We start from the raw sequence: 24,611 nt of genomic DNA on the forward strand, positions 1-24,611 counted from the left end.
GCCCAGGGGATGTAGGTTCCACATCGTTTCCAAGCAGATTTTTGATCTGATCTACCGTATAAATTCATAATCACATACTGTGAAACAAACTCTCCCTTTTCTTTCGAAAAAAGGATTTCAATTCTAGAATAATTTATATTGATTCTTTTTAGATAGTGATGCACCTAAAGTTGTAGAATAGAAATCAATTATTAGGAAATACTATTGTCCCCAGCAATGAACATCAATTATCAGTATTTCTGAAAAAGTCAAGAAATATTTATCTCCCGACTGAATAGGAGTGCACCCACAACCCCCCTTTTTGTATCTCCTGACTAAATATTCTCCTCTAGAAAGTAAAGACTGAAGAAATAGCAAATTACATTGCTGGAAAACGAATTCATGAATATGCCAATTTAACAAAATATGTAATGTTTACTATCAGCATTTGAGCCCCTTGACATAGGGTCCAAAAACATATTGGGGCATATTGGTTAAGCTTAGAGTCTTTTTTCGATGAAAATGTGAAAACTCGAATATTCAAGATTTATTATAGCTTGAATCTGAAAATACGCCATCTAAAACCTGTGTAGGTCATGTAGGAGTCAAAGGCAGAGGTCCCTGCAACCATTTGATAATGTTAATAGCCTGTTTGATGTTCATGTTTTTTTTTTTTGAGAGAGAGTTTTTCCTCGAAAACTGAAATTATTTGATCAATTCAAGTATTTTTTTGCTGAAAACTCAATTAATTTGAGTGTTCGGGTTGAGGAACTCAAACTCACAGATTTGGGTATGTTGCCATTTCAGTTTTTTCTTAAATACAACACCATTCAAGTTCCTAGTTAACTGAGTTAATTCGAGGTAAAGAGAACTCTAATACTCAACCTTTAATAAATAAGCCCCATAGTGGAAATTAAATAACATGCAAGGTGGCTCAAATTAAGGGGCAGAATTATTAATGGTCGAATTTCAAGGTGATCACCTCAAAATTTGAATAAAAAAAGACCAATGAAATTTATTTAAAAAAAAATCAAATGTTTAAACTTTGGGTGAATAGGCTGTATTCAATTGTTCAATTATAATTCAGATCAAATTCCATCTAATTTGAATCAAAGGATTTTCCCAAAAATCAGAGTCAACCAAATGACTCCAAATAGGTTCTAGGAGTTCCCCCATAGGCTAAATCAGCAATTTGGCAGGTTTTAGATGGCAAATGGTCAAAGTTTTAAAGAGACGGTACATGATACATTTCGATATTCAAATAGTACATTTTTTTCAAATTCAAATTGAATTTTGAATATTCAATAGTCAAAGTACACTAAATCTAGCTCGAAAATCAAATTAAAAAATGTGATTTTTCAATTTGACCCTTGATAAATCTGCCTCGTGTTTCTTAGTGCACATAATCACAGCAAACAACATCAGAAACATTGTATTGAAACATACTGTGAGGTAGTGTCCACCCTCTGTCAGTATACCTCATGTCAACCACTCCCTCTTGGTGCATTTTGTGCCACTGGCGCTTCATCAGAGGAGGTGACATGAGATATCCTGACATCGGGAGGACATTGCTTTGTGGTATGTTTTAATACAATCAATTATAATGTTTCTGATGGTTTTTGCCGCAATTATCGTGCACTAGGCTTTGACCCGTTCTGCTTCGCCAGAAATTTGCCACCGGCGAAATGTTGCTGATGCCCATTAAATTCTCTGAGCGTCAAAAAAAATTGACGCGCTGCAACATTTTGGACACAACGTCATTCAAGTCTATGGGTGTCATTTCCACATCGAAACAAGGCGGAAACATTCACCCATCCCTTTTGTGTACTAATAAACAGCGTGTCCAATATATTTTCATAAACAGTGGTTTACATGCCTATAAATAATATGATTCATGGTAAATAGTTGGGACCACAATATGTGGTTTATCTGGATGTAGTATGGTGCCTTGCAATTTCTATGGTCAAAACACTTTAAATTAAAACTCCTGGTTTTTAAAATATATGACCTTGCATATATACTAAATTACTACTGAACCAGGGGGCCAGGGAATGTGCATTGATCAATCCAATCTATTTTGTATGATTGTCGATAATTTGGCCAGATCAGCTGCACTTCAGTTGTACTTATATATTGTACTTGGTCTTGGAGTGCTCCCCCAACTCGTTTTTTTGTGTATTAGCAGTTGTATCACTTACCTTGTACCTGTAATTATACATCTTTCTGTTCATCCCAGAAGTTTCCATGCCAAATGAGTAATGCATATGATACAGTGTGCTGGTGAGCATATCCGTTGCAAATATCATGTTTAAAGTGTGAAATCCATTATAAAACATCTTCATTTCTGAAAGACTTTCTTGGCCAGAGCAATTGTGCAGTTGTTCTTTAAATACTCTTTTAAAATTCTTATTCTTTTGAGGATTTTTTGACAAACAGAAATAATAATACATCCATATATTTTCAAGTAATTTGTCATCAGGGAATCTTGATGGGTTGAATTGATTTGAGAATAGAACATACGGGTCATTATTGGCATTCTCTGCTTTATTTTGCATTAATAGCAAACTGCCATAAAAAAATTCATGGGAAAAGGTAAAAATATGACTATAATATAACCAGTTAGTTGTAAAGATAAATGTCTTTTCACTGACTATTTCCTTTAGATATTTAAACTGTATTACTGTTTCTATATTAACTGCTCCACAAAAAATAATAATATTTGTTGAGGATTTTTGTAAGGTCTCCCAAACCATTATGTTCCCAAGAAGAAGAACACGGGTTAACTTTAGTGTGAAGTCAATGCAGATGTTTTCACTAGAGAGATAATATTTCAGCAGTTGGAGATCTCGCTCTCCTCTGTCATCTTCAAATAATATAATTCCAACCCAGTTCCATTGGAAATACTTTGCTATTTTGCTTATAACTAAATAATAACTGTCATCACTTCCTGTTGTCCGAAAAAAGTATGGGAAGTTGAATCTGTCGCTCAGCACTGGGTCTGTAGCTCCGTAACTGATCTGTGAATGTAGAAAGAAGATCAAACACGTTAATACCACAATAACATTATTCAGATAAAAATCATATTCTGCAGGAGTGTGTCATGTTTATATCCCCACACAATCTTTTTATATACTGACATACTGGGGCCCTAGATAGCACAAAGAAATGCAATGATGGGGGGTACGGGGTATTGCCCCTTTTCCTTTCTTACATTTTTTTTATCATGAACATTTCTTTAATGGTGGCAAGTGAAACTGTTCAATTTTGTGAGTTGTAAAACTGCAGAGAAAAAATTGATTTCCCAGCAAAACAAAGCCATTAGCAAAATTATAATGCACACTCACACTTGATTCCAGATATAAAATATCTAATACATCTGAAATGAGAGGGCACCGCTATGCAAGCTTCCCAATGCAAGTATGGCAAAAATCACAAAAACAGAAGTTGACTGTCACTTAAAAAGGGATGAGACTTTGATGTCTGATATTTAGTTCATGCTAATCTTCCCATATTCTGCATACTGAGTCTAGAGAATTCACAATCCCCTATAACTTCATGAAGGGGTACAACTGTCCTTGATGATCCCCCATTGAGAAAGATTACACTAAACATATGACAATGAGAAGAAAACTTGAATTTCTGGATCCTATGAAACTGCTGGGATGAATGTGTTCTTGCTGAGCTCAGAAACTATCCACTAACAAAATGAATGGAAGTGGTACTTGCCTTTTTCTCAGCAAATTAAAAAGCTTTAGTTAATCAATCGGTTCCCTGATTCTTTGAATATTTCAATAGCAGAGGCATCAACCAGCCACTCGGTCCTGAAGATGACCCTAATGTCTATTCACAATCAAATGGTTTGGCTCCAAAATGTGTAATAGTGAAAGACCACTGACAGGAGAGAGAGGAAGGAGCTACATGAATGGTGCAACTAAGGGGTTAGATCCTGCCTTGGGATTCTGGTTCCTTGTGGATTATTCCTCTTTAGGGCCTGTGTAGGATGGTTCTGCAGTAGAGTGTGGCAAAGAGATTGCCATACAAAATACGTCATTGAATGATTTTAAATAGATTGGAAACAATTTAGATTAACATAAATCATAAGATCAATAGCACAACACCTTGTCATCAACACACAATGCTACTTTGACATCTTTACCCCAGCATTTTCACAACAATTTACACTTCCAGTCATGTACAGATACAGCCACCAAGATTTTCCATGTTCTCCTGTTATGTCTCTAACTCATTGTTTTGGTAACCACTAGGGGTTGCGTGGTCTATAGTGTTTTCTATTTTGTCTGGCAAGTCTGTGCACTAAGCCTATTTAAGCTAAGCAAGGTACTTTGTGGTTAGGTTTCTAGATGGAGACCAGAACTATAAACTGAAATAGCCAGAAATGTTTTGAACATTTCCCAGGATCCAATCACTAAGGTGCACATTTACTAAGATGAGTGAAGGATTTGAATGAAAAAAACTTTGAATTTCGAAGTATTTTTTTGGTTACTTTGACCATCAAATAGGCTACTATGACCTACGACTTTTATTCGAACGATCCAAACTAAAAAATGTTTGAATATTCGACCATTCAATATGCAAAGTACTGTCTCTTTAAAAAATACTTTGACTACATACTTTGGCAGTTTTAACCTACCGAGGTACAATGTTAGCCTATGGGGACCTTTTCTAAGTTTTTTTGATTGAATAAAAATCGTTCAATTAAAATCCTTTGAATTGTTCGATTCGAAGGATTTAATTTGATTGAACGATTTTTATTTGATCGATCAAAGTATTTGCGCTTACATCCTTCGAATTCGATATTTGAATTCGAAGGATTTTACTTCGAGGGTCGAATTCAAGGGTTTATTAACCCTCAAAATTCGACCCTTGATAAATCGGCCCCTAAATCATTTTTACTGTTTCCGATTTTTTGGGGAGAAGAATGTATTAGAATGACAAAAGAAATGTGTAAAAATTTGTTTTTCCTTTAATTTCTCCTCAATAGGAGATGAAAGCTGCAAGGGACTTGTTAATAAACAGAGCATGTTTTATCTGCTTAAAAAACATTGCTGTCTGGCCCTGGAAGCTATAGTGTTCTGGAAGGAAAAGGCAATCCATTCTATTTGGCATTTTGGAGCTCACGTTCCACAGGAAGACTCTCCTGCCACTGCAAGGAACTGAAGGAGACATGACCAGGTGATTGGGAGTTATATTGATTGAGGAAATCTAGAAGGTGAGCCCGGAAAGAGGCTGGTGAATTTGTGTTCCTGGAGGGAAAGTCAGAAGGACTTAGTGCAATGCCAAAATATTCCAGAGTGTGGAAGCCACCTGGTATGATGAAAACCTTTAGAGTGGGGAAAGTGTGAATGCATAATGCTGAAACTTTATGTTCAGAAAATGTTGCTGAAAAAAACCTGTGTTTTGCCTGAAGGTGGGTAAGAAAAGACGTGCTTTTAAGGCTTTCAAGTTAGCTGGTACAGCCGAAACATTTATAAGGTACAAGGAGGCCAATAAATAATGCAAAGAAGCTATAAGGCAAGCTAAAATTGCTATAGAAAAGGATATTGCAGCAAGCAGTAAAAAAAAATCATAGTGCCGAGAGACTGGCGAATTGCTAATGTGGTGCCTCTATTCAAAAAAGGATCCCGTTCTCAGCCTCAAAACTATAGGCCAGTTAGTCTGACGTCAGTGGTAGGAAAGCTTTTCGAAGGGTTAATAAAGGATAAGATACTGGACTTCATAGCAAATCATAATACTATGAGTTTGTGCCAGCATGGTTTTATGAACCTGCTTTTAAGGCTTTCAAGTTAGCTGGTACAGCCGAAACATTTATAAGGTACTAGGAGGCCAATAAATCATGCAAAGAAACTATAAGGCAAGCTAAAATTGATATAGAAAAGGATATTGCAGCAAGCAGTAAAAAAAATCCAAAATTATTTTTTAAATATGTTAATAGTAAAAAAATGAAACGGGAAGGGGTGGGACCCTTACTATCAGAGGGGGGTCAGCTGGTTGATGAAAACACAATTAAAGCACAGATTCTGAACTCATATTTTTCACAAATAAGGAACCAGTTAATGATGGTTTCTTTCTTAATAGTCCCAATTCTAGTAATACAACTAATGATGCATGGTTCACACATGATGAAATTCAAAAGAGACTTGAACATGTTAAGATTAACAAAGGTCCAGGGCCAGATGGTATTCATCCCAGGGTAATTAGCGAGCTTAGCTCTGTGATTGCCAAACCTCTTTACTTAATTTTTCAGGATTCATTGAGATCTGGCATAGTGCCGTGAGACTGGCGAATTGCTAATGTGGTGTCTCTATTCAAAAAAGGATCCCATTCTCAGCCTCAAAACTATAGACCAGTTAGTCTGACATCAGTGGTAGGAAAGCTTTTCGAAGGGTTAATAAAGGATAAGATACTGGACTTCATAGCAAATCATAATACTATGAGTTTGTGCCAGCATGGTTTTATGCGTAATAGATCTTGCCAGACTAACTTAATTTCTTTTTACGAGAATGTAAGTAGAGACCTCGATTCTGGGATGGCAGTGGATGTGATTTACTTAGACTTTGCTAAAGCATTTGATACAGTGCCACACAAAAGGTTATTGGTTAAATGAAGGAATGTTGGCCTGGAACATAGTATTTGTACCTGGATAGAGAACTGGCTAAAAAAGATAGACTACAAAGAGTGGTGGTAAATGGAACATTTTCTAATTGGACCAGTGTTGTTAGTGGAGTACCGCAGGGCTCTGTACTAGGTCCCTTGCTTTTCAACTTGTTTATTAATGACCTGGAGGTGGCCATTGAAAGTACTGTTAATATTTTTGCAGATGAGACTAAATTGTGCAGAACTATAGGTTCCATGCAGGATGCTGCCACTTTGCACAGTGATTTGTCTAAATTGTGAAACTGGGCAGCAAACTGGAAAATGAGGTTCAATGTTGATAAATGCAGGTTATGCACTTTGGCAAAAATAATATAAATGCAAGTTATACACTAAATGGCAGTGTGTTGGGAGTTTCCTTAAATGAGAAGGATCAAGGGTCTTTGTAGATAACAAGTTGTCTAATTCTGGGCAGTGTCATTCTGTGGCTACTAAAGCAAATAAAGTTCTTGTATAAAAAAGGGCATTAACTCAAGGGATGAAACATAATTATGCCTCTTTATAGGTCCCTGGTGAGGCCTCATCTGGAGTATGCAGTTCAGTTTTGGACTCCAGTCCTTAAGAGGGATATAAATGAGCTGGAGAGAGTGCAGAGACTAAGTGCAACTAAATTGGTTAGAGGGACGGAAGACTTAAATTATGACGGGAGACTGTCAAGGTTGGGGTTGTTTTCTCTGGAAAAAAGGCGCTTGCGAGGGGACATGATTACACTTTACAAGTACATTAGAGGACATTATAGACAAATGGCAGGGGACCTTTTTACCCATAAAGAGGATCACCGTACCAGAGGCCTCCCCTTCAGACTAGAAGAAAAGAACTTTCATTTGAAGCAACGTAGAGGGTTCTTCACAGTCAGGACAGTGAGGTTGGGGAATGCACTGCCGGGTGATGTTGTGATGGCTGATTCAGTTAATGCCTTTAAGAATGGCTTGGATGATTTTTTGGACAGACATAATACAAAGGCTATTGTGATACTATTCTCTATAGTTAGTATAGCTATGGGTATATAGAATTTTAATTAAAAGTAGGGAGGGGTGTGTGTATGGATGCTGGGTTTTCATTTGGAGGGGTTGAACTTGATGGACTTTGTCTTTTTTCAACCCAATTTAACTATGTAACTATGAAGACCTGGTGTCCCTGCTGGTCCTGCTCCTACATTACCTGCCTACCATAGCTAATTTCCCCCAAAAATTGTATGTACAGTCAGTACTATAGTCATGAGCCAATCTGCTCTGTTTTTCCTTGCGGAAAAAAATTGTAGAAAAGAAAATTCGGTAAATGGCAAAATTTCAAGTGCATTTGAGCCAAGAAATGAACATTTTTTTTTCACTTGAAATGAATGGCCAAATAGCTTCAATAGGCATTTTTTCTTGTGTCAAATGCATTGAAGTCAGTAGTGTTTCAGGACAGGAGTGATGTTGTTATTGCATTTTGACTTCTTTTCTTACTTTAATTCTATATAAAGTTCTATTAGTTTTCTGCACATGTGTGGTTCATTTGTCCTAGTGAAATCTCGGAACAGTATTAAAATGGAGATTTTATTTTCTTCTTCCACAACATTACTTTTTCTTGTCTTCTTCTCTCCACTTCTTTTTTTGTTTTGCCACCATACCTTTTAACATGAACATGTCATGACCGGCACCCAATACCAGAACAAGTGCCAAGCATCCTGGTCTCGGCTCGGCTTCACCAGTAATGTGACCACCGTTCGGGAGGAGCCCTCAGCTTACTTGGGTGCCAGCTGGACTTAATGAGGGGTGCAAGGTGAGATGTTCTGGCTGGCAAAGGGGCACAGCTGTTAGCAAAGTCTTTTCTGCCGAAGGTCACGGTACAAAGGATTAGGCAGAAGGATGGTCAGACAGGCTGGGTCGAGGCAGGCGGATATCAGAATCATCAGGCAGGCAAGGGTCAAACCGGGTTGTCAATTTAGGGGTTAAGCTGGAAGAGTTGTCGTAGGCAGGCTAAGGTCAGGATACAGAATGCAGAGTAGTCAGGGAACAGGCAGGGTCAAAACCGGATAATCAGAATAAACAGGTACAGGATCAGATGCACAAGGTTCAGGAACCACTAGAAAACAAGTTCTATCACGGGCACTGCCTGGGGGTCAGAGTGGGCCTTAAATACAGTCAAAGTTTGCACCAAAACGTGTGCCAATGAGCGCTGGCGCAATCACGCCAGCGTGCCTGTACCTTTAAAAGGCGCGCAGGCGCCGTCTCCGGCGCCTAAGGCGGGCGACCCAACCGCACAGGTAATTTTATTACAGAACAGATCTGAGCAATATGTGAAGTCTATACCGAAGATATATTGTTTTACTAATAAGAATATGTGGAGTGAAAAAAAAAAAAAAAAAGGATCATTGGATAATATGAAATGAAAGAAATTTGTAAAGCAGAAGGCAAAGCTGAAAGAAGAAGAAAAAAATACTTGGATCTTTTAAGGGATCGAATCCCTGACCATGCACACTTCTGCCATCAGAATCATTGTTAACACAGAAAGTTTAAAATGTCCTTATCTTTATTACACTTGCAATGCAGATATTGGAAAAAAAGAAATGCTTCCAATAGCTCCTTGGGAGCGCACAGATCAGGAAAAAAGCTAATTTTGTCCCCGGTGCCCCCCTTCGAGTCACCAGCAGAGAAACAGGCTTGAGGGCTGAAAAGTAGTAAGTAGGTGTTCTGACTATTCCATTGGGCATCGGTTTCCCCATTTATTATATATTACATTTATGCCTTATTAACTATATTAGATACATGTTTGGCTATGTTTTTATCCCGTTTCATTTTTACGCTGAACTATTTCTTTAAAATAATAACTTGCCACCCAAAGACTGTGCCTTTTGGCACTTTTGAAAAATCTGGGCATGTGTTTAGCTTTAGTCCATCACAAGAAGCATCTCAGGCTATGTAAAACAATATACCCTCTGGCAGCATCCAGAGGCCAGAGACACTTTCAAGATGGTGTCTGGAAACAATGTGACAATATGTGAATACCCCAGGGGCTTTATCTGTACACTGAAAAACTAAAGATGGACATACACGGGCAGATTAAAACTGCCTATATCGGTCAGTTAGACTGATTCAACAGCTTATCTAAGGGGCTTCCAATGGGTCTCCCTGATCAATATCAGGCCAAAAATAGGCCAGATATCAATTGGGAAGGTTTGATTTTTCTGGCAACTGAGGACTGGTTTGTCTAGTTGATGTGGTCCTACAATCCATCTGCGCCCATTCTTTTTGTTGTAATCCGATCATTGACCCTAGGGCCAAATGGTCAGATTTACCCAATATCGCACTGCCATGGGTGGTCATATTGGGGAAAGATCTTCTCATTTGGCGAGATCAAAAACACTATATATAAAAGTTGTGAGGGTCTCCAAAAATAAAGAGGCAAATAGAAAAAGTAGAAAAATTTATTAGGACATGAAGACCTAGCGCGTTTCGTGCCTATAGGGGCACTTACTCATAGGCTCATATTGGGGAAAGATCTGCTCATTTGGCGAGATCGCCAAAAGAGTGGATCTTATCATGTATGGCCACCCTAACACCTACCTCAATAAGGATCATGGTACCACTGTGACTGTATGAAATGTTCACACATCTGTGAGTTTCAGCAAACATCTTACTGAAGTTTATTGGAACCATTGTGAGTTGATGTCTGTGACTTTACTGCCCTCAATATTTGTATCTCCATGCATTTCCAGAGTATATGTAGTAATGTCTCAGGGGAGGGACTACAATTGCAGCATTTGAAGTGCCTGGAAACATTTTGTTCAATTTGGAAGTTGCATCATCCTGTGATAAGTTTGTAGTTATTTTCCTGTACTCTACAGTTTCTTTGTCCCATAAATGACTTGAGAATAGTGTAGAGCTGGTCACCTGTGGTACCCCTAAAAGTATATTACACAAAACTCACAATTTGTTGACATTTAAAATATTCCCATGGTGGGAGTGTAAAATGCTCTATTTGTTCCCATCTGGGAAGAACTGCCTTGGGGCATATATGAAAAGTACCCCTTTTGTATACTTGGGGGGAAAGTCAGGATTATGTATTAGGGGTGTAAGTAGTGATTTCTCAGACATCAGCTTAAAGTAGTTTTGAATTTGAGGGAGTCCCAGGTCTGTAATGGGTATGTTATGAGAGGATGTTTATCTGGTAGTTTGTAATGATTTTTGGGATGTAACTAGGGGAGGAGCTTCAAAATTTGTGAGGTTTATGTCTGCTCAATAGGTCAATCCAGGCTTTACTGTGTTTTTGGTATGTCCAATCTATGATGCATTGCAACACACATGCTTGCCGATATAGTAGTCAACCCGATACACAGTCAACCCGATACACAGTTGTTTGAGCTCACTATTTGAGAACCACGTTATTTATCATGGTGATAAAGTCTATTAGTGGTTTTAGGGGAAGAGTTTGGAAGGTATATAACAGTCTAGGAAGAACTTTCATTTTAAGAGTATTCACTCTACTAAACCATGAAAGCAGCCTTGCAGAAAAAAAAATATATTTTCATCTCTTGGACTATTGCAAGATAATTGATATTTGCCGACTCTTTATAGTTCTCAGTCAGAGAAATACCTAAATAGGGCAGTTTGTCTTTTGTCCACTTAAAGGAAAATGTGTCTCTTAATGATGTCACTAGTAGGGGGACAGGCCAATAAGTGCACTGGATTTGTCATAGTTTATTTTAAAGTCACTCAGGAGGCTACATGAATGTATCTCTTGTATTTAGACTAGAAGAAAAGAACTTTAATTTGAAGCAACGTAGGGGTTCATCACAGTGAGGACAGTGAGGTTGTGGAATGCACTGCCGGGTGATGTTGTGATGCTGATTCAGTTAATGACTATAAGAGTGGCTTGGATGATTTCTTGGACAGACATAATATCAAAGACTATTGTGATACTAAACTCTATAGTTAGTTTAGGTATGGGTATATATAATTTGTGTGAAAGTAGGGAGGGGTGTGTGTATGGGGCTGGGTTTTCATTTGGAGGGGTTGGACTTGATGGACTTTGTCTTTTTTCAACACGATTTAACTATGCAACTATGTAACTATGTAGGATAGTGTGATTGTAGCTTGAGTAAGTATGAATACGAGGTCATCTGCATGAGGACAGATTTTGTGTTGTGTGGTGCCTGCTGTGACACCATGGATATCGGGGTTGTGACAGATGCTAGAGAGAAGTGGTTAAAGGGTGGGTACAAAATGAAGTGGGGAAAGTGGGCACCCCTGTATGGTGCCATTCTGTAACGTTATATGCTCTGAGAGGGAATTATTTATTTTAAAGCTAGCCATAGGATTGGCATAGAGAGGTAAGATCCATTTCAGAGTATTTGGGCCTATGTCGATTTATCTGAGACAGTGAAACAATTCTCATCTCACTCTACTATCTGTAAAAAGTGCTCACCCTGGTGGTGCAGTGGGTCTGTCCGAGTGCGCGCACGCACTTCCTGGTTTTACGTGCGCAATGTCGCTAGCATCATGACGTCATCACACCTCGGCGCAAGATTTAAAGGTATTTAAAAGGGCTTTGAGTTCAAACTCATTGATCATTGTTAGGTCTAAACTTGTGCTTTTTATATCTGTTTGATTCCGGTTTTGATTCTGCCTGTTTGACTATCCTGAAACTCTGTAATCCTGACCGTTGCTTGCCTGAGCATTCTGAACTCCACTGATCCTGACCTAAGCCTGTCAGCCAAATCTGATCTTTCCTGGATTTTGACCCTTGCCTGCCCGACTACTCTTTTCAATTCCATCTGTACCGACTCTGATTGACCTTGCTTGAACTCTGCCCGCACTGACCCTGTCCTGTCTGACTGTGCTTTGTCTACTCCTTGAATTGTACCTTCCATCCAAAACCTTGCTAACGACAGTGCCCCTTTGCTCATCCAGAACCTTTGCTTGGCTCCTCTCTTATTAAGACCTGGCGGCATCCAATTAGCTGAGGGCTCCTCCCGAAGTGAAAGGCAGCTGTAAAAGGCAGAAGCAAGAGCTGAGACCAGGGAGCCTAGCACTGGTTCTGGATTTAGGGTGCCGATCGTGACACTATCAAAACCATTTTCAGCATCTATAGATAAGAAAAAAAGGGGAGTTCAGCTTCACTTTCCAGATATAATGATGTTAAGTACTTTAATAAGGTTATATCTAACTTCCCTACATGGGATGATCCATGAGGGGTTTAGTTCTCGATTAAACAACATACACACTGCAGGATTGCTGATTACAATCTATTTTTGTTCTTTGCACACTGTATGGTGCACTGTAAATCAGCCCTATCATGCTTAAATACAACTTGGCATTGGTGAGCCACTTTGCCTCTGTGTCACCTCTCCTGAAGGATTCAGCTGCCTGAACAAAGAGGAAATTTATGACACATGGTATGGCTGCTTTTCTATTGTTCTGATAGTTAATGCAAAGAGCACAAATGAACAGTTGGAAATTAAGAGGAGCTGCCAAGGTTAAAGCTATATGATAAATAACAGATATAAATGGGTGATTTTTGTATGAAAAGATTCCAGTGCATTTCAGATTGTTATATCATCAGCTCACAGTGAAAGTAATGTCACACTGTTATTGCATCATATTATTACACTGAGACATCATCATAACATGGCAATATATTTACAAGAGTTACTATAGATGCGCCCCACAATACCTGCTAAATCTTTTTTTGTATATAGGAGAAGTTTTAGGGTGGGGAAAGAAGTCATTTACTCTGGTCCTTCAGCATCACACAGACCTCGGGAGGGGATAAAATAGTTAAAATTATTCATTATAATTCGCTAATAAGGGACATTAGATCTGACTAGATTTGTGTAGTTCATATTTATAATCTCATTTATGGCTGAGCCAAAGCACATTATAATCTCTGTCAAAGAAGCAGAACCGTGTTGATTGTTTTGGTTTCTATGGGTTACTGCCCAGGTGCACATTTGTCAAGTAATAAATGAGACAACAACAGAAATTGTGAGTTTTACACAAAAAAAAGCGATTAGGACATTACATGTGAAGGCTTAATGTATTTCATGCATGTTGGGGCACTTACTCATAGTCTCTAAAGGTAATAACTGAGCCCCACTCTGTTTCATTAAATGTCTCACCTGTGTGTAGCCAAACACACTCAGTATGTGGGCTATGGGTACAGTGGTTTCTGAGAGAAGATCCCCAATAAATCCAGCAAGTGTTCCCTTTCCCACACAGGAGTAATTAGGAACCGGCTCCCTGGATCCAGATAATATCTGTAATACACTCTTTATAGCCTTCCGCGGGTCTCCACAGGAATCATATATACGGTATCCAAGAGTTGTGTTGTGTGGACCAAATTGATTTTTATTAATGCGGTCAATCATATACATAAAATCCACAAGATATCTGTAATTTGGGGCACTTGGACTGAAAAAAAATATCAACTCAATTGCTTTGTTAAGTTCAATAACTGTAGCATATTTTTGAGTTCTAACCAAGCAATTTTATGCAATTCTTATAAATCATTGTTAGAATCAATATTTCTACTAAAACTGTGACCCACTGCCTCCTGTTTCCATAACAATTTTAAAAACTCACATCACTTTAGAGCAGGAGAAGCCCAATATTATCAAAGGAAAGGAATCACCATTAATGTTAGTGGGAAAGGTTGGGAAGTGATGAAAGAAAAATGAAAAGTCACTGATAAATGTTGGTTCAGCTGAGAATCAAAGATAAATGTGTTTGGGCTTCTCTATATTTCAAGAATAATTCAAGAGAAAAGTGGAGAATGGGGGGGGGGTTTGTTTTTGCTTTAGAATCTTATAGTTTCAATATTTACATTTTACACAAATTCATTTCAGATGTAATCTGTTACATTATTGAGAACAACCTATGACAATGAATTCAAGAAGACATTAAAACCAACAATAAAGTAAAAGAAATAAGGTACAAAAGAAAAAGTAGCATAATAGGGGGATGTACCAAAGACTAAAGTTTGGCTTCATCTCGTAACTCACAGCAACCAATAAGATATGAGCTTTCACTAAAGTGCCCAGTTAATGTTACCTGATGTGCAACCCTTCCACCATGTATTATATTCTTGTCTTAGATCTTTATTTTCTACTCAGTAAACCCAGAGCAGAATGAAAGGCAAAAACACACAATATCCAACTGTTTGTTGCACTGATTGAGTTAATTGTAGTTAGCCACCTTGGCTTGTTAAATTGTAAAAAGGGCAACTTACATGAAACACGTCAGTCCTGTGAAATAATCCGCTGGCAGAAACATACTGACAGTTATCACCCCTCCGATCATGATGTCTCCTTCCTGAATGTATTCATATTCCTCAGCTGTTTTAATGATCTCCAGGTGACAAGCAGGTTGGATGATTGGGGTCTCAGATCTGCAGGGTCCCACACACATTACAATTAGATAGAAAAATATTTTTATTACAGGAGTGTCTACTAGGATTGCATGGAATATAATGCACCACAAAGCAAGGCAAAGCATTCCCCCCAGTATGTCAGTAACTGGGGTGCAAATAATGAATGTGGTGTTTGGCAGCATATGTAGAACAATGCAAGAGAACTGGCAAATCCAACCACATTTTATAGAGAGCAGAGAGAGAGAATATAGACACAGGTGCCAGGGGATCTCTTCTCTATTCTGAAAGTGCTTAGAATTATTATCTGTTTTATAGTTAAAGAGTCTGAAATAAAGTCCTTCAATTTATTGGATATTTTGGTTCCTTGGCTGGTGTACATGCTATAGCACTTTGCATACTGTACTGGATGAACACAGACTGATGTTGAATATATAAGACCTTAAATCAGTGGCTTAAGTAAAATACAGCAAGTCATGGGGGGCTTTGAAGGTGCAAGTTGCCCCTATGCCTTTATGAGTGTGGCTTAGATTATTTTCTGGGTGGCCTGGCTCAGTATAATTGGCATTGCTTTAAAGACATCATTATGGACTGTATATATAAGGTTTTATATACATATAGAAGTAGTGATCAATCTGTACATATTAATAAAAATCCTGGTAAAGGAATAAACCCATTATCAAATATGGAAAAGCCATGGTCAGAAATAAGATTGCTTAGACTGTAATAAAATTTGTTAATCAACAATCATTAGTCTGAGGCCTATATAACCTCTGAACTCTGGTTTCTTTTTATTTTCTATTTCTAAAGCAAATGTCAGGTCAATCTCTTCTTCTTCATCATCATCATCATTTATTTATATAGCGCTGTCAAGATACGCAGTGCTTTACTACAGATACAGCAAACAGGGAATAAATGGTGGATAACAAGCAAGGATTACAGAATATAATAGGTATAGAAGGACCTAGAGACTAGAGTTTACAAACTAAAAGGTTAGGGTACAATTGAGACATTAGGATTGTATAAACACTTTGTCATTTTTGATACAGCAATGATTAATTAAGGTACATCGAATAAGCCTCTTTAAACAGATGGGTCTTTAAGGAGCGCTTGAAAGTTTGGAAAGAAGGAGAAAGTCTGACAGCTTGTGGCAGAGAGTTCCAGAGAAAAGCAGAAGCCTGAGAGAAGTCTTGTAGGTGAGAATGGGCAGAAGTGACCAGAGGAGAAGTGAGGGAAGATCAGAAGCAGAGCGTAGGTTTCGTGAAGGAGTGTATTTGGAGATTAGAGATGAAATATAGGGAGGGGTTTCATTATTAAGGATCTTGAATGTGAGTGTAATTTGAATTTGATTCTAGAAGAGATTGGGAGCCAGTGAAGGGACATACATATGGGAGCAGCTGATGTTGAGCGGTGAGATAGATGAATGAGTCTAGCGGCCGCGTTTAGAACAGATTGGAGTTGTGAAAGGTGACTTGTTGGAATACCTGTGAGGAGTAAGTTGCAATAATCAAGGCGGGAGATGATGAGAGACTGAATCAGTGTTTTAGTTGATTCTGAACTGAGATAGGGTCGTATTCGAGCAATGTTGTGCAGTTGAATACAGCAAGATTTTGCAAGTGTTTGAATGTGTGGTGAAAAAGACAGATGAGAGTCTAAGATAACTCCTAGGCAGCCTGTGTGGTGGAATGAAAGGTGGTGTTGTTTACGGTGAGTGATATCTGAGGGACAGGGGAAGATCTTGGAGGAAATATCATGAGTTCTGTTTTAGAAAGGTTCAGTTTCAGGTGTGACATCCAGGAGGAGACAGCAGAGAGACAGTCTGTGACTTGGGAAAGGACAGAATTAGAAAGATCAGGAGTAGACAAGTAGAGTTGGGTGTCATCAGCATAAAGGTGATACTGAAGTCCAAATGACTGAATGAGTTTTCCTAGTGAAGTTGTATAGAGCGAGAACAGCAGGGGGCCAAGAACAGAGCCTTGAGGAACTCCAACAGAGAGTGGGAAAGCAGTAGAAGTAGAGTTAGAGAAGGAAACTTTAAAGGAACGGTCAGACAGATAAGATGTAAACCATGAAAGAGCAGTGACCCAAATGCCAGATGAGTGTAGAATGTCAAGGAGGAGTGTGTGGTCAACTGTGTCAAAGGCTGCAGAGAGATCTAGAAGGATTAGAATGGAATAATGACCTTTAGACTTTGCCAATAGAAGATCATTGGTTACTTTGGTGAGTGCAGTTTCAGTCGAGTTTGATGGGCAGAAGCCAGATTGCAGGGGGTCGAGGAGGGAGTTGTGAGTGAGATGCTGGATCAGGCGTAGCTTCCTTGTAGCTTGGATATTTTGATTATGTATATGCAGAAAGAAACATGATTGTACAGGGACATAACCAGTCTCAAGGCTAGCTGTGAGATAAGGTGGAAGCTGGCTCTTTAAACAATATGTTATGGTATGGTACAGTCTTGGGTCTTTGAGGTTACTTAGAAGAACTAAAATCATTTTGAAAAAAGGTAATCATTAGTGATGGGCGAATTTGCGAAACGGCGAAAAATTCGCGAAACGGCGCCGGCGTCTCGTTTTTGACGCCGGCGCCCGTTTGACGCCGGCGCCCGTTTTTTCGACGCCGGCGCCCGTTTTTGGCGCCGGCGCCCGTTTTTGGCGCCGGCGTCCGTTTTTCGAAAAAAAAATTTTGACGCCGGCGAATTTTTATGACGCGAATTTTCGCGGACGATTCACGAATTTATTCGCTCGCGGCGAAACGCGCAAATTCGCCGCGAATTCGCGCCTGGCGAATAAATTCGCCCATCACTAGTAATCATGGCTTTCTGCTGAATGTAACCAAAAGTGTCGGACTGGCCCGGGGTAAACCGGGAAAAAACCCAGTGGGCTCAGCCCTTAATGTGCCCTCGTCGGGCCAGACCACTCTCCCTATCAGTTTGATAATAAAAAAAAGTTTTCTATGGGCGTCGTGCAGGAGAGCCGAGCAGCACCTTTCAAGCAGGAGTGCTCCTGACGCTTCACGGTAGGGGGTCAGAGGGCCCTGCACAGTAGTATCAAAATAAGCAAAGGAGCTTATGTAACACCATTTAAATATGACATTGCGCTGCAAAGCCCTCCCCTCTGCTTCCCTTTAGCTCAAAACAACTTTTTAGCGCTCAGCTGAAGCCAGAAAACCACTTCTCGCTACTTACACTTCTACACCTCTCAGCTCTTTTGACTCGGTGGACCACCCTCTCCTCCTCCAACCCCACCCTCTCCTCCTCCAGTCCCTCTGTTCTCTTGGCCTTTGTGACACCGCCCTTTCCTGCTTTTCCATGGCCTTTTTCAGCGTCCCTAGTGTTCATTAGTGTGGGCCGCTGCTTGGCGGCCTCAGAGCTGTCACCGGCGGGATGGCTTTCCCAGTGACTCAGATCGGAGGCTCCTAGAGCAGCTCCTCAAGTGGTTTCTGTAGTGTAGTGGTTTCTGTAGTGTAGTGGTTATCACGTTTGCCTAACACGCGAAAGGTCCCCGGTTCGAAACCGGGCAGAAACACTGATGCTTCGCACCTTTTATTTCTTCCTTTCCCGTAGTGCCCTCTCTCGCAGAAATGTATTTACAAATAAAAAGCATTCTAAGCCAGTTGAACGAAAAACAAAAACCCGGGCAAATGAAGTGAGTGTGTGGGTTATCATGAATTTTAACTGTGGATCAGAAGGTTTGAGGTTCGCCTCCTTATGTTTAAACTGCATTTTTTAAAGTAGAATAAATCATTTCCCTCTGCTCCCTTGTTGAAGAAATTTGCAAGCTTTACATTTATGCTAGCAAACGTTACCCCAAGTATTCACATGTCTAGCCCCTTCCTCTCCTTCCCTATAAATGGCTGCTAATCAATTCTTTTATGTCCTTGCCTGGGAGAAAACAATTTTAGGGAGAGAAGGGCATTCCTGAGCCAAAAAGCGGTCTGCTAAAAACCATCCTCCAATGCAGTTCTAATATCTGTCCAACAGATGTACTTGAGGCGCTTCAACGAGTAACAAGCGGTAACAGTCCACTGTTGACCCGTCTACTCTTAATGCTGGAAGCTACTTCCAGAAGTATGTATGTATGTATATTTTTATTTGTAAAGTGCTCCTTGAGGGCAAAGCACTGTACAACAAAACAATAAATTAGTAGTAACAAACAAGGGGTCATTGGAATAAAAAGTAACAATAAGTGCATTATAAGAATACAATTCACAAAAATATAAAATATAATTACAATGCAGATTAAGTGCTCAGTGTCAAGGAAACAAAAGGCTAGAGGACCCTACCCCGTAGAGCTTACAGTCTAAATGGGAGGGTAACATACAGACACAATTCAGAGGGGTATTAAGGTGCTGTGAGTTACAGTTTGTTACACTGTTATATAAGTGCCAGTTCAGCTGTTATCCAGGTGCTCCCAGAGGGAGTCTTTGAGTTTTGTTTTGAAAACATTGAGGGAGGATTCTCTCCTGAGAGATTCAGGAATGACATTCCAAATATAAGGAGTTGCAAGAGAGAAGGGTTTGATAGGGGAAACAGCAGTAGTAGTGGGGGGTACAACCAAGCGGTTGCTCTGAGAGGAGCGGAGGTTTCGGGCAGGAACATATAGAGAGACAAGAGATGAGATGTAGTGAGGTGCAGAGGAATGAAGGGCTTTGAAGGTTATGAGGAGGAGTTTATAAGTTATTCTTTGTTTTATAGGAAGCCATGATAAGGACTTCAGCAGGGGAGGGGCCTGTACCCTTTTGGATGAGAGGAGGAAAATTCTTGCAGCAGTGTTTAATACAGACTGAAGAGGGGAGAGATGCGAGTTAGGGAGGCCAGTTAGTAGAAGGTTACAGTAATCTAGTCTGGATAGGATGAGAGCATGCATGAGCGTCTTGGATGTATCAGGTGAAAGGAAGGGACGGGTTTTGGCAATATTGCGTAAGAAGAAGTGACAGGTTTTGACAGTGGTGTTAATATGATCAGAGAAGGAGAGAGAGGAGTCAAAGATTCCCCCCAAACAGCGAGCTGAGTTGACAGGATTAATGAGCCATCAATAGAGATAGTAAATAGGGGAGTAGGACCAGGCTTAGGTGGAAAGATGATAAGTTCAGTTTTTGTTATGTTGAGTTTGAGGTGGCGCTGGTTCATCCAATTTGAGATAGCCAGGAGGCAGTTAGAGATCTGAGCCTCTGTTTCAGCTTTTAATGAAGGGGTGGATGAATATATTTGGGTATCATCAGCATACAGATGATAATTAAAGCCAAATGAATGGATGAGATCTCCCAAAGACAGAGTGTACAGGGAGAACAACAGCGGACCAAGTACAGAGCCTTGCGGCACCCCCACATTAAGTGGAACTGGAGATGAGGTTTTGTTATCATAGGAGACAGTGAATGTTCGGTTAGAAAGGTAAGAAGAGAGCCAAGATGCAGCCTGGTTACGGATGCCAATCGAATAGAGAATCTGCATCAGGAGAGAGTGATCAACTGCATCAGGAGAGAGTGATCAACTGTATCAAATGCAGATGAAAGGTCAAGGAGGAGAAGGATGGAGAAGTGACCTTTGGCTTTGGCAACCTGAAGATCATTTGTAACTCTGCACAAAGCAGTCTCAGTAGAGTGACCAGGCCGGAAACCAGATTGCAGAGGGTCCAACAGATCATGGTTGTGTAGAAAGTTAGTAATACGGGAGAACACAATACGCTCTAGGAGTTTAGAGGCAAGTAGTAGAAGGGAGACAGGACGGTAATTTGATAGACAGGCTGGGTCAAGTGTGGCCTTTTTAAGAATAGGCTTTACACAGGCCTGTTTGAAAGGAGAAGGGAAAGTTCCAGAAGCTAGAGAAGAATTGAAGATGCGAGTAAGTAGTGGGGTAAGCTCTGCAACACAGTGTTTGAGCAGAGAAGAGGGCATAGGGTCAAGGGGGCAAGTTGTGAGTGGAGAGGACAAAAGAAGCTTGGAGACTTCAGACATTGTTACTGGAGGGAAGGAATTAAGACATGCAGAAGGGGCTTAGGAAGGAGGAGCTGGTTTACATTAGTAGAGGTAGGGATCTGATTGCGGATGGACTCTACTTTGTCTTTAAAGAAATCAGCAAAGTCCTGAGGAGAGTGTGTCTGGTTGACTGATACTGTGGATGAGGGATGGAGAAGAGTATTGAATAGAGAAAACAGGCGTTGTGGGTTGGATTTGTGATTGTTTATAAGGGGACTGTAGTTCTCTTGTTTGGCTTTTGACAATGCAGAATTAAGGCAGGACATTAGAAATTTATAGTGAATAAAGTCTGCTTGCGTACGGGATTTCTTCCACATACGTTCAGCAGATCTCGTGCAGGAGCGTAAGTATCTGGTTTGTGAATTCAGCCAGGGTCGTGGGTTCAGAGCACGTGAATGCTTAGCCTGTAAAGGGGCAAATGAGTCAATGGTTGAGGATAGTATGTGATTATACTCACTTACCAGGATATCAGGATCAGACGTTTCCTTAAGGGAAATGAGACTGGACCTGAAAGACTGAGCTAAGGCTGGAAGGTCAATGTCACATGTATCCCGGACTAAAACAGTGGGGGAAGAAGCAGGTGGGAACAGGGAGTGAGAGATGGAAAATGTAACCAAATTGTGATCGGAAAGGGGGAAGGGTTCACTGTTAAAAACAGAGAGAGAGAGTTTTTTAGTAAACACTAGATCCAGAAAGTGGCCATCCTTATGAGTAGGGGTGTTTGTCCACTGCTGGAGCTCAAAGGAGGAGGTTAGGTGGAAAAAACGAGAGGGCCAGGGTTGTGAAGCATCATCAATGTGGAAGTTGAAATCCCCAAGAATTATTGCAGGGCTGTCAGTGCAGAGGAAGAAAGAAAGGCAGGTGTCAAAGTCAGAAAGGAAGGCAGCAGAGGAGGAGACTGATGGGGGTCTGTAAATGACAGCTACACGCACAGAGAGAGGGTGGAAGATGTGAATGGCATGCACCTCAAAAGAGTTAAATGAGAAGGCTGGAGGAATAGGAATAGGTTTGGACCGACAGCAAGAGGAGAGGAGAATTCTGACTCCCCCACCACGTCCAATGGTTCGGGGGGTGTGAGAGAAAGAGAGACCACCATGAAAGAGTGCAGCCTCAATGGTGGTATCATTGTGTGAGAGCCAGGTTTCTGTTAATGCAAGAAGACTAAGTGAATTAGAGCAAAAATGATCATGGATTAATGTGGATTTGTTAGTTAAAGAACGGGTGTTAAGAAGCGCACAAGAAAAGGGAATCTGAATAAGGTTAGAGAAAGTAGAGGAACGAGGAGATTTGCGCAAGTTGGCAGGAAAGCGAGGTCGAATATATGTTGGTATGGAGCAGGGTCCAGGGTTTGGAGAGAGATCCCCTGCAGCTAGCAAAAGTAGGTAAAAGAGGGAAAAGATGTGGGAAGAGGATTTAAAGTGATGACATATACGGGTCTTGTTAGTAACTGGAGGACAAAGGTGTTGCAAGTAGTTGTAAAGTGTATAGGAGCTGGAGTATGTTGAAGGGAGTAGAGAAAAAGATATGTAAATAGAATAGTGACAGACAATAGGATGGTTAAAGGAAGTAACTACCTTAGGGAGCACCATGAATGCAAACACAGCAAAAGTAATTAACTTTGCCATTGCAGTTTCTAGCCGGTAGCAGTGTTATGTCCTTAATGTAGTCCTCTGTGTTGTCTCTCCTTGTAGCTTTCCTTGTTGAACTCCTTGTTAAACTCTTCCAAATCACTTGTAAATGAATCACTTGTAAATGAAGTACCCTTGCAAATGCTCTCCCCTAAAGAGGTCTTAATAAATAGGGAGAGTAAAAGCTGGGAGCTGCTGCACACAGGTCTGGGGAATTACTACTGATTCTAATTGATCAAACACCAAACTGATCACTCAGCTGTGACAGAGAGTGAGAGCAGAGCAACGCTCAGGATGAATACAGAGATAATCTGACTTACAAAGTTTGTTTGGACAGGAGTTTATAGGGGGTCGTAAAATGTACAAGTTACAAGACTACAGGGAGAACTTATAATCAATATTATATTACTAGTTTAGAAGTGGCAAATAAACAGTGCGTGCATATAACTCACTAAACAGTGCTAGGTGTAATGCAGATGGAATGCAATAGCAGTTTAGCAGATTTACCAATAAATGGTGCAAAAATGCAAACAGGTTGTAATTCCCCCAGACCTGTGTCAGAAGTCGGCTTGTGTTCTTGGCGTTCCTAACTCACCTCATCTTACCTCTATATGATTTCTAATCAGGGAACGGGTTTTCATCCTGACCTGCTGACATAACATTGAGCTAATTAAAAGCCTTGTAATTTTAATGTATGGACCTGAGACTCAACAGAATTATTTGTCCCAGCCAGTGCCTTATCAATTAGGCCACTGGGGCACATGACGGCAACTTGGCAAAGTTTCTTTTAGTGCTCTTTGCATTCATGGCAAATCAGTTGCATGGGTTTTGGTGGGCAAAGTTGTATCCTCTTTATTTAACTGAATGCAGTCATGGGTTCCTTCCATTTGTACGGTGACATGTTTTAAATGCCTTCATAGAACTTGTGGGGCTTTTATAAGTCAGACGTCCTTGTTTGTAGCTGTGGACCGGTGTTACACAGAACATTAAAAACAATTTCAGAAAATAAACACGATCATAATCGGCAACATTTGTGGAAACTGTTGCGCAAAAAGGTCACAAAGTCTGGTGTCCGGTACAGCGTGTGAGTTTCTGTAGTGTAGCGGTTATCACGTTCGCCTCACACGCGAAAGGTCCCCGGTTCGAAACTGGGCAGAAACAAAACTCTGCTTATGCCGCAAGCTGCTTGTTTGTCATTCATCAACCCAAAGCGGAAATGGGAAAGATGCGGCGCACTTTCCTTTAGAATTTACATTTTGTACAGACTATGGAAAGCCCAATGTTTGGGAACGAGGGCAAAATATTCACCCGTCCCAAGAATACTAATGGCATCCAGACATTATTACAAAAGAAAAACATTGACCACGCCAAAAGTGGAGAAAGCTCGGCGAAGCCTCAGCTACTTTATGCAGAAGGTGGCACGAGCACAACGCAGAAGAAACTCTTTAGAAGAGGAGGGTTACAAAATAGTTACATAGTTAAATCGGCTAGAAAAGAGACAAAGTCCATCAAGTTCAACCCCTCCAAATCAAAACCCTGCATCCATCCACACACGCCCCTCCCTACTCTCACATAAATGCTATTTACCCATATTTATACTATCTATAGAATTTAGTATCACAATAGCCTACGTTATTATGTCTCTAAAAGAAATGTCATCGTAAACAATTCTGTGTAGGAGTTGATTGCCGTCAGTTGCATCAAGGAAGCTGCCATCGGCCTCCCTTGTGGTCTAGTGGCTAGGATTCGGCGCTCTCACCGCCGCGGCCCGGGTTCGATTCCCGGTCAGGGAAAATGCACTTTTCTGGCTGGTGGCTTTAATGCCGGGGCTTGAGAAAGTCTTTCCCAAAGTACAGGTGTATTCGCTCTTATTCGTATGGTAAACGTGTCATGACTGAAGAAACTGTCTTATTTAAAGCCATGTCGTGCATTTATTATAGGCCTGACTTTTAGACACAATAAAATATAATACAGGTATGGTATCTGTTATCTGGAAACCTGTTATCCAAAAAT

The 24,611-nt window shown here is 40.2% G+C and overlaps 3 non-coding genes across 3 annotated transcripts; all 3 read left to right on the forward strand.

Annotated features, from left to right (window-relative positions):
* Nucleotides 1-18,448: 18,448 nt before the first annotated feature.
* On the forward strand, nt 18,449-18,521 carry trnav-aac. Its single transcript has one exon. It is a non-coding gene; the product is annotated as a tRNA-Val (tRNA).
* Nucleotides 18,522-23,686: 5,165 nt separating this feature from the next.
* Nucleotides 23,687-23,759, forward strand: trnav-cac. The gene has a single exon. It is a non-coding gene; the product is annotated as a tRNA-Val (tRNA).
* Nucleotides 23,760-24,319: 560 nt separating this feature from the next.
* trnae-cuc lies at nt 24,320-24,391 on the forward strand. The gene has a single exon. It is a non-coding gene; the product is annotated as a tRNA-Glu (tRNA).
* The last annotated feature ends 220 nt before the right edge of the window (nt 24,392-24,611 follow it).

This window comes from Xenopus laevis, chromosome 1L (assembly GCF_017654675.1).
Source record: "Xenopus laevis strain J_2021 chromosome 1L, Xenopus_laevis_v10.1, whole genome shotgun sequence".
In the NCBI taxonomy this organism is placed as follows: domain Eukaryota; kingdom Metazoa; phylum Chordata; class Amphibia; order Anura; family Pipidae; genus Xenopus; species Xenopus laevis.